Genomic DNA, 10968 nt, shown 5'->3' on the forward strand with positions numbered 1-10968 from the left:
ATTCCTGAGTTCAAGGTCAGTATGAGACAGAGTGAATTTAGGTCCAGGCTTTTTGTTCAGAAAGGTAATTCCAGGGCAGGGTCAAGCCCAGCTATATTATTGTCTGTTCTTAAGTTTGTTGTCTCTTCCTAAGAGTCAAGGGGCTAAGGTCATGGAGTGCTGATTTACGGGATGGTCAAGACGACACCTGAAAAAAAAAAAAAACAACGAACTCATATGTAAATAAAAACTGAGCTTTTGGTGTCTGAATGAGATGAGCTAGCAGAAAGTGAGAAAACTTCCTTCTTTCAAATACTTTGATAGGGAAAACTGAAGTACCTGGAGTTCTTTGGAGAGCAAACATAGCTCTTTAAGACTTTTTTCTAATATAATTTCTGATTTTAGTTGGAAAATCCAAGGAGAATGAACATAGCTCTTAGCCCTTTCAGAATTTTTTCTAATAGGATTTCTGACCTTGGTTGGAAATCCCAAGCACTACTTAGAGAGCAAGCACAGCTCTTTCAGAATGCTTCCCAACAGTTGCCTGGAGAAGGCTGTCTGAAGAGTGAACACAGATCTCTTAGAATTTTTTTCTGGCTTTCTGATTTTGATCAGAAAAGCTGAGAATTACTTTTAGAATTTCGCTAATAATGTTTCTGACTTGGTTTTAAAGTTCAAGAATCTTTCTCTTTTTTAATAGCAGCTTTTCCGACTTTGGTCAGAAAACCCATGGACTAACCAGAGAGCTTTTAGAATTTTACTAGGACTGAGAGCTGTTTCAAGCGAAAGCTTTCTCAACCAGAGAGTTTTTAAGAATATCAAGAAAAAGCTATCTAGAGCAGAGTAGAACATACATGCACAGAGAAAGAGAGAGCAATCCAAAAATCTGACTTGAACAGACTGCAGAGCCAAGAACTATCTACAGAGAACTTCAAGGAAGACATCTCGAGCAGAACATAGGTTGCCAGCTTGGACCTATAATTTGACTATAAGATATTTGTTCTCACCACTCGCAGACACACCTTCTCTCAGAACTCCTCTCCAAGCTCAGGATGGTCTTTATCAGATATTGGGCATCTGTAGATATCATTAACTATTCATAATTTCTTGAATATAAATAATTTATACATATAATAAATAGTAATCTATATGTCTCCCTATCTACCATGTATTATCTATCTATCTATCTATCTATCTATCTATCTATCTATCTATCTATCTATCTATCATCTGTCTGTATATTGTCTATATAGCTTCATCACACATCTATTATTTTCTACTGAAATTTAATCAATTCATTTATTCATCATAATAATGTAATGCCAAGGCCAATAAAAAGTTGCAAGACTTTGAATTTTAAAAAATGTCATGCCTCAGTTCTTCCTCTGAAACACACCCTACATACAGGGTTTCGCCACAGATACTCCTGACTGTTCACATCTGCATTTCATTTAGTCACCTCCGAAGTCTGAATAGACAGCTCTGCGTTTCTCTGTTTGTATATTGCTACATACAAATATCTAAGTTGTTTTGAAGCATAATTTGCTAGTTGTATCTCAATATCTGTAACATCCTTTCAGAGCATCACTTCAGTACAAGTCTAGAATAAAATTTATATCGAAATTACAAGTTGTAGCCTTGGAAATTTCTCTGGATATCCAGCTACACTTCTTGCACCAAACTCATTCATTGTCCTGGGTGGAATTGGTGCGCCTTTCTCTTTCTTACTGGATGCTACTTGTTGGTGTGTTAACATCATAAGGAGGAGTCAGGTTGTCACCTTGACCATCAGCTCCAAGGTGTCTTCGCTATTGTGAATGGCAGACCAAACCATGGGGATTCATTACTGCAGTTTTTAATGTAGTTAACTATCAGATGTCTGACCCTAATGACATGAATACACTTAAATCTCAGTATAAAATGAGATATATAAAAGGGTTGAATACAGGATATTCTGTAAGTGTAATTAAATTTAATTAAGTCTTTCAAATTTGTAATTAGATTCTTGATTAATGTGGACTGTTCAAGCACCCAACTGTAGGGTGTAAAACACTGTGAAAGAAACATAGAAAATGTAGGTAACAGTACCAATCACTGTATTTTCTAACTTAAATATTACTGACTGGAGCATATAAAGATGAAAATACTCAGCGATGTCATTTTTGTTGTCATTTTGTTGTTGCTGTTGCTTCCCTGTTGAGTCTTTTATAGATGTGTCTGGTTTTCAGCTAATAAGCTTCCCTGTACTGGCGTCTGATATTGACCCTTTATAGGCTGCCAAGGGCAGGATGTCAGTGTCCTGGAGTGGCATCATTCTTACTTTGATTTGTTGTGTTATTCTGCATTTTCTAGTTTTAGACTCATGCTGCTTTTGAACCACTGGCAGCAGGCCTAGCCTTTGACTCTCATCACTTTGACTGGCTTTAGAAATCGTAGCAGTTGTCTGTTGTAAGTGCTAAAAAGAATGTTGGCCTTTTCCTTTTATTTTCCCCCTTCCTCTGCATATGGCCCCTACTCTGTCACTTTCCAAAGTCACAGTAACTCTGTGTCGTCGGCCAGGACAGTTGTTAGTGGTAAAGCTTATATGTTGACCTCAAAGGTTTTCTATGATGTATGTGTTGAGAAGCCATCTGAACCCAAGTCCCTTGTTTTTAAGGCACTGTCAGATTTGTGTTTCATTATGCTTCTAAGACACAGCCATGCATCAAATGTACAGTAAGATCAAAAGCATTGCAGGCCTTGGGCTGTGGCTTGACCAGAGCCCTCATCCAGAGTTCGTTTTTTTCTCCTCCTGCTCACACATGAAGTTCACAACATCAGTGAGGGTGCGTGCTGTGCTTATGAGGCAGAGGAGATGGGCAGAGCTTTGAGAAATATCAACTCCAGCAGTTCCCTTTGAGCATTATCAACTATCAGAAGATACTTGGAAGAGGTATGCTTAGCCTTCTAGATAAATAGTAAGAAACTGAGTAAATAAATATGCCTTAGACAGAAAGGAACTCATTAAATGATCATCGAATATCGGTTGATATACTGTGCCCATCATTTACCTTTGTGAAGATTGTTTAAAGGCAAAAGAGATGGGGTAAAACTTTAATTTTTGTTTTTAATTTTTGAACCTGAAAAATGTTAGATTATAATTTAATTACAACATTTTTTCTTCCCCTTTCTCTCTTTAAATCTTCCCGTTTATCCCTTCCTCTCCTTCAAATTTATGGCCTCTTTTCCTGCACTGTTATGTTATTTCATGCATTTATGTCATACAAATATTCCTAAATATAACTTGTTCAGCTTGTATTGTGGTGCCAGGGAATTTTTAGTGATTCCCCCAAAACAGACAGGAGCCAATCTGATACAACTCACAGTATGGTCTTTATTCTTTTCAAGCTAGCTCAGGCTCCCCCAATGCACCACAAGCATGCAAGATGGTTTTGGTTGGGGGGAATCCTTGGATACCTATGGGGCAAAGCTTTATAGTAAGCAGTAAGTAGGGAGTATGAATGCAAGCATCTATTTGGAAAGCTATGGTGGCCTTTAATATAATTGGCTGGTGCTCGGAATCACATCATAAACTTAATTTCTGCTCCCTTCTGCATTGGTGGTCATTAAGCAGAGGGTGGGCTTATAACCTGGGGTGTAGGTTTATTGGGGAAATAACCTGGATATGCTGGTCTTATTGAGGGTTTAGCCTGGAGACTTTGGTCCTGTTGGGGATTAGCCTAGAGACTGGAGCTAGGATTGGGTTTTGTTGGGGAAGCAACTTGGAAACTAATGCTAGATACTAGCCTCTTAGTTTACCTGAATTTAAACTTAGGTCAGGTTTTCTAAAATGGAGTCTGAATTTAAAAGATTTGGCATCTCAGTATGATGTTACTTCTAGGTTTGTTTTCAGGACTAGCCACGTGGCAATAAAAACCACTGGGAACAAAAGGCTCATAACATAATGCTAGAACAGTTTTTTGAATTATCTTGATCATGGAGGAAGAGTAGTGCCCAACAACAATTATGTCATGTGAGAATTCCGAGTTATTGTGAGAAAATACAAGACAACGAAGCAAGAGTCTTGTGACCTCAGATGCTCCCACTCCTTCTTAAAAGGGGAAAAATATCCATAGGAGGGGATATGGAAGCAAAGTTCAGAGCAGTGACTCAAGGAATGGCCATTCAGAACTTGACACACATGTGGTCCATATATATATACAGCCACCAAAACTAGATGAGACTGATGAAGCTAGAAAATGCATGCTGGAAGGAACTGGATATAGATCTCTCCTGAGACACACATCCAGAGTATGTACAATACAGAGGTCAATGCTAGCAGCAAACCACTGAACTGAGAACAGGAACCCCTTGGGGGGAATTAGAGGAAGGATTGAAAGAGTTGAAGGAGCTTGCAAACCCATAAAAACAACAATGCCAACCAACCAGAGCTCCTAGGGACTAAACCACTACTGAAAGACTATACATGGACTGATCCAGGGCTCCAACTGCATATGTAGCAGAGTAGTCTTGTCGGGGCACTAGTGAAAGGGGAAGCCCTTGGTCCTGCCAAGGTTGGACCCCCAGTGCAGTTGAATATGGGAAAGGTAGTAAGGGGGATATATAGGAGGAATACCTGTATGGGGGAGGGGAGGGAATGGGCGATTATGGACATAATCGGGAAGGGGAATAACATTTGAAATGTAAGTAAAGAAATATGTCTAATAAAAATTTTAAAAACAAGTCATGAAATTGTTCTTAGAATGTGCTTACGTGCTCCTCCAAGGTTTGTCAGATAGGAGTGAGTTTACTTACAGACTATTCGGTACAAGTGTCTGATATTTGCTTTTATGCCTCTATGGAAAATCATGTTTTGCCACATGCGGCTTGTTCTTGTGATTGTCTACAGCTTGAACTCATGAGAATTTTACTCAGGTGACCTTTCTTAGCCCTTAGGATATAAATTGTCTGATGCTCTGAATAAAGTTGGCTATTGAGTAAGACTTTATTCTGCCTCATGTATTGGCTCCATCCTCCCAGGTCTCACCGCCTCTAGAAGATAACAACTAAGAATTTAATGCTTTATAAGACAATTAGGTATCATACATAGGAGATTCCTGAAGTTAGACAGTAAGTAATAATATACACATGTGTTAGTATGTAAGTATGCATGCTTTTACTGGTTTCCTGTCCCTAGGACCCTAACCTCTCTCCCCTTCTATCAGGGTGTTCCCCCCATCCACCCCTCCTTATCGCCGCCCCCCAACATTCCCCTACACTGGGGGTCCAACTTTGGCAGGACCAAGGGATTCTCCTTCCATTGGTGCTCAGCAAGGCCATCCTTTGCTACATATGCAGTTGGAGCCATGGGTCAGTCCATGCATAGTCTTTCGGTAGTGGTTTAATCCCTGGAAGCTCTGGTTGGTTGGCATTGTTGTTCTTATGGGTTTGCAAGCTCCTTCAACTCTTTCAATCTTTCCTCTGATTTCCCCCAAGGGGGTCCCGTTCTCAGTTCAGCAGTTTGTTGCTAGCATTCGCCTCTGTATTTGACATGTTCTGGCTGTGTCTCTCAGGAGAGGTCTATAGGTGGTTCCAGTCAGCATGCACTTCTCAGCTTCATCAATCTTATCTAGTTTGGTGGCTGTATATATATGGGCCACATGTGGGGCAGGCTCTGAATGACCGTTTCTTCAGTCTTTGCCCTCAACATTTTTAATATTTTAGTCTTTTCTTGTATTTTTTTAAGTCCAGGCCTTATCCACCTCCAAGTCCACCTTCTCATAGTTCCTCATCCCATTCCTCTTCTCTCCTGTCTCAAGAGAGTAACCCCATCCCCAACCACCTGCCAGGCTTCCCCACTCTCTCGGGCCTCAAGTCTCTCAAGGGTTAGGTGCATCTTCTCTCACTGAAGCCAGACCAGGCATCCTCTGCTGTATATGTATCGGGGCCTCGTATCCTATTATTAAGGCCAAAACTTTTGTACATTCCTCTACTCTTCTGTTGCTGTTCTTTTTTGCTCATTTGTGGGTTCTTTCTTCCACCCTTCTCCATCTCTTTTCTTCTACCCTTTTAACCACTTAATGCTAGATAGGAGAGGAAAAAGATAGAGGAAAAGGGGGAGACATTCTAGTTAGACTACTTCCTGCTGAGTAGGGACATGAGTTCATTTGAACAAGTTTGATCTTCACCTTCAGGGTCTCTAAGTTTTTTATTGTTTCTCCTTCTGACAAACCACAGTCAACAGCAACCAACAACCAACCACCACCAACATGAACTCTCGGGGCCCTAGCATTCAAACACCCTCTGAGGAATCCCCAGAATGCTAAACTCCACACAGAGAAGCTCTTTGAAGCTGGCAAAACCACACCTCTGCTTGAGCAGGAAGCAGATGTTGTGATGTTCCAAGGACATTACTTCAGATATTATGTATCCTTTCCTCCCTTGTTATAGTAATTTCTTCTCTGTGTTTGGTCATTTTATATTTGAGATGCTCTCACTAAATTTCTCTCAGAAAACTTCTTTTATCCTCCATTTCAGTCAAAATACCTTCCATTTTCTCACTCTCTTTCACAGGGAACAATAGCAATCACAAAACTGAGAGCTCTTCAAAAGAGTCTGTGTGACCACACAATGACCTCTGTCCTCCCCCTCCTCAGTGTAATTGGCACTCACGTTGTTGCTTCATGTAGACTTACGGATACTTTTCCTTGTTTATTCCAGTCCTGCATTAGGCACTCTGGTCTTGCTCTACTGAACACCTGTCTTGGTTTTAATAGCACAGTTGCCCTTCCCTCAGTGCTGGACTGACCAGCACTTCTTTCTCATCTTGAGGATGTCCTCTGGATCATGGTGGCTCTGTATAATTTCCCATGGTCTAATCTCTGCTCTCATTCCGTCACTCATTTCATTCCCATGCCGTCATTCCTTATCCACCTGGCTGCCACATAATTAACTCCGTTTGTATGTCTAATTATTTTCTTCATAGCCATTCCAAATAATAACTTTCCATTTCTTCTCCATGCTCCATTTCTGAAAATTCCTCACTGAGGAGTCTTTGTTATCATAATGAATACTACAGATACCTCTTCGCTCTGATCAGTTCAAAATTAGAGAAGTCATTTTCCATCCCTTCCTTATCTCTTCCGTCAACTGGACTTGTATCTCATTGGAAGAGCTGTTTTGGCTCCACTTTAAAATCACCATAGCTTTTTCTTTTTCTTTTCTGTTTCCTCTTATCCCTTTATTTCTGTTTATTTAACATTTTATTAAGATTTAAATTTAGTATTTAATATTTATTTGATTGTATTATTAGTTCTTTGAGAATTTTAAAAGGTGATTTTTATCATATCACAACTTTTTCCAGAACCACTCTCCCTTCCCTATGTACCCTGTTTTTTGTCATTATAAGAAATACATAATATTGTCTGGGAGTGGTTACCTAGTATAAAAATGTATCAAAAATGCATGTGAATAGCTGGAATTAAAGTAACCTAATGAAGGCCTGAGAGATGGATGGTTCGTTGTCCTAACCTTTCATAGCATCCAGCTACTTTCAAAACAGTACAATAACAGAATATCTTAGACTTTCCTCATTAAGCCACTGGGTTTTTTTTTTGGTAAAATGAAATTATCATGTCATAGACCTAGATCCATCATGTTGTAATTTATATGTTAGATATTAGAAAAATATCTATTTCTTATAAAATAATAACCTGGTAGAATTTTTGCATTTATTCTTAACTCTCCATTACAATCACTACATTACTGATTAGAGGCTGTGAGAGACATTAGGAGAGACAGAATGAACCCATCCTGTCTAGGACTATTAAAGTTTTACAATCCAAATTATCTTTATTTTTTTGTAGTGGATGCCTATCATCTTTAGTGTATGCCAATAAGCATCAGGGAATTTGTGATGGGATGTTACAGGCATTTGAGTTCTTTGACCTGGTTCATAATCAGGATTACAGAGATGCAAAGGTATATCTATCCAGTCGAGCCTTTCAGCTGGGGCAATGAGGTAAACAGACAAAGGCAGAGTTCACACTAGAGGAATGTGACCTTTTATTACTGCATGCATGGTGCCTAACTGAAGTTTATTTAGATTTGTGACTGAACCCTTCTGGTATTTCTCTGCAAGGAAGGCTTATGCTATAACAGGATAGCCAGATGACTATAGGGATAAGAAAATATGTTCTTTGAAATATAAATGGGAAAGTCGAAAGTTTCTAATAAGGTTTTGGGTGTCTTGTCATCTTCTAGTCTTGTATATCGAGTCAGTTTTCTCTGACTGATAGAACTTCCAGGGAGCAGGCATGTAACTGAGTTCCTCTTGTAGGTTCTACTTTTCAGTCGATAAGGAGTTCAGAGGGAGTTCCTCTCCGTATTTTCTTTATTTATTTAATAAACTATACTATATAAACTTGCAAATAAAGCACATCACATACCAAATTTAATAAGACTACAAGTTTGTTCATTTATATAAATGCTTATTCATATTAGAATGGCTATTCTTTTCCAACTACTGGGCATGAAAATGTATTTGGAAGTTAAAGTATAAAATACAGTTTTACACCTTCAGAATGCTCCTTTTTATCTCTTTCTTTATTCATCTTTCATATAATACATTCCAACTCCAGCATCCCTTCCTTCCCCTCCTCTCAGTTCCGCAACCTATCCTGTCCTGCACATCCACTGCTCCTCTGTTTCCCTTCAGAAAAGTATAGATTTCCCAGGGATATCAACAGAGCACAGCATAACAAGGTGCAATAAGACTAGGCACAAACCTTCAGATCCAGGCTAGATAAGATAACCCAGTAGGAAGAAAAGGGACCCAAGAGCAGGCAAAAGAGTGAGAAACACCTCTACTCCCACTCGACAGAATGCTCTTTTAAAAGTGACTTAATAGGTTAAAACACTGAAATGTCTTACTCTGTGTCCTGTTAGTTATCCAATAGCAAAGTAGCTACTGTCATGTAGACACTGTCAATATGTGAACGGAGGGATGGGTGAGAGCCCACAGAACCTTCTACCCGACACAGCGTGGTAGTGGTATCAAGATAGAGCAGGAGGAATGTCAAGCTGGGTTCACTCTCATGCTAAGTGAAGACCAGAAGCAAGCAACAAGAACTCCAGTCTGTCTGTTAATTAACCTGAAACCACCCCCACCTGAGAGGTTTCTCATGGCTCAGGAGTAATTTTACTGCTTAGCAAGCTGTATGAGTAAAGAGAAGCAACTTCTCTCATTTATTACAACTCCTTGTGGTGCCTGCCTCATGTGTTCTTAAGGAAGAACAGATAAGTTAATTTATTTAATATTCTTATCACTGTGGTTAATGAATCAAATGGCTCTAAATGCTAACATTTCTAATTAAACTCCGTGCTTTAAATCTATGTAAACGATTTCTTAAGCCGACAACCTTTACTCTTTCAAGTGGCTATTGTTTTAATTCATGGAGAGTATAAAGAAAGTGGTAGAGTCAACCATTGAAAAAAATTACCCTAGAGCAGTGGTTCTCAACTTGTGGGTTGTGACCCCTTTGGCAAACCTCTATCACCAAAAATATTTACATTATGATTCAGAATAGTAACAAAATTACAGTTATGAAGTAGCAACAAAAATAATTGTATGTTTGGAGGTCACCACAACATGGGGAACTGTATTAAAGAGTAACAGCATTAGAAAGGTGGGAAACATTTCCCTAGAAACAGGAATGAGAAGATAGGATAAAGGGTCAGAAGAGAGAACATATCTTGTGACTCTAAAGCCTTCTTTCACAGGCAACTGAAAAGTCCAATAATTAAGTGGGATTGTTATTTTCAAAAATGCTATGGGAAAAAATAGTAAATAAGATAAAAATATGACCCTTCCAATTCTCTCAGCAGCCTTTTAAAGTGGAATACTTATTTTGTCTACATATCCAATGTAGTTTGGAATTAAAATTAAAATAAAAAATAACACTCATATCATATATATATATACATATATATATGTATATATATATGTATATATGTATATATATATATATATATATATACTATTTTATAGATAACCTACCAGACCCTTAAAATTGAAATTGTAGTAATTTGTAAGTAATAGGAAAAGGGTGTACTCAGGCACATGGTTTTCTGGAGAAATCACAAGGAAGGGATCAGAGATGACCCATTAATATTCTGCCTCAAAGTCAAATTACCTTGGAAACTTTTCCTTTAGACCATACTTAGACACTCACCTTGACAGCTCAATATGTCTTCAATGAATGTTTATTGAATTTGTATCCTATTCAGTCAAAATATGTAGTACAAAGGGAGATTAAACAAAATCTATTGTTTGACTTTAGATCATCTATGATCTAGTGACCCAAACATATAAACAACATACTTCTGTATGGATATAAGTGGGTTTGTAAGCCATAGAAAATAAATGAAATGTACTTCCTTGAAGGTATTGTCTTCTACTGTCTTATCTTTAACTGATATTTTTAGTGTTATTCTTAGAGTCCTTTTGCCTTTATAAGAACAGGTTCTACAACTGGGCCCTATAATTTCTACATTGTGTATTCATGGTTTATGATGTATATCTTCAATTGATTGAATGGAATCCATGGTCAAAGACATTTTGAGAGGAAGGTATTTTTGTTCTGAAGAACTCTGGCCTCATCCAAACAAAAAGTATTACAAAAGGTGTTATCAAGAGCTTTCCAAGACCAGAGAAGGCACAGGTCTTTGTATTATCTCATATTTTCAATACCAGCAACCAATTCCAATTAATGTTCTATTTCAGAGTTTTGGTTGTTGACTTCTTATCTGCCCAGGTTGTGCATACTTGTCAAATGTCCCCCTGATAGGCTACACTGGCCAATGACCACACTAAGCTGTGTACCATCTCCTCTCAGTACTCTGGCTTTTCCTATGTCATGCTCCATTTTAACTACAAATGGTGAATCTTACCCTTGCAGTGGGGAGATTTAATTTGTTCATCTTGTTTTCAGTTACCAAAGAAGAGGAAAA

The 10968-nt window shown here is 38.4% G+C and overlaps 1 non-coding gene across 1 annotated transcript; it reads left to right on the forward strand.

Annotated features, from left to right (window-relative positions):
- The first annotated feature begins 407 nt into the window (after positions 1 to 407).
- On the forward strand, positions 408 to 471 carry LOC120101220 (U7 small nuclear RNA). Its single transcript, XR_005501605.1, has one exon. It is a non-coding gene; the product is annotated as a U7 small nuclear RNA (small nuclear RNA).
- Positions 472 to 10968: the final 10497 nt, after the last annotated feature.

This window comes from Rattus norvegicus, chromosome 2, assembly GCF_036323735.1.
Source record: "Rattus norvegicus strain BN/NHsdMcwi chromosome 2, GRCr8, whole genome shotgun sequence".
In the NCBI taxonomy this organism is placed as follows: domain Eukaryota; kingdom Metazoa; phylum Chordata; class Mammalia; order Rodentia; family Muridae; genus Rattus; species Rattus norvegicus.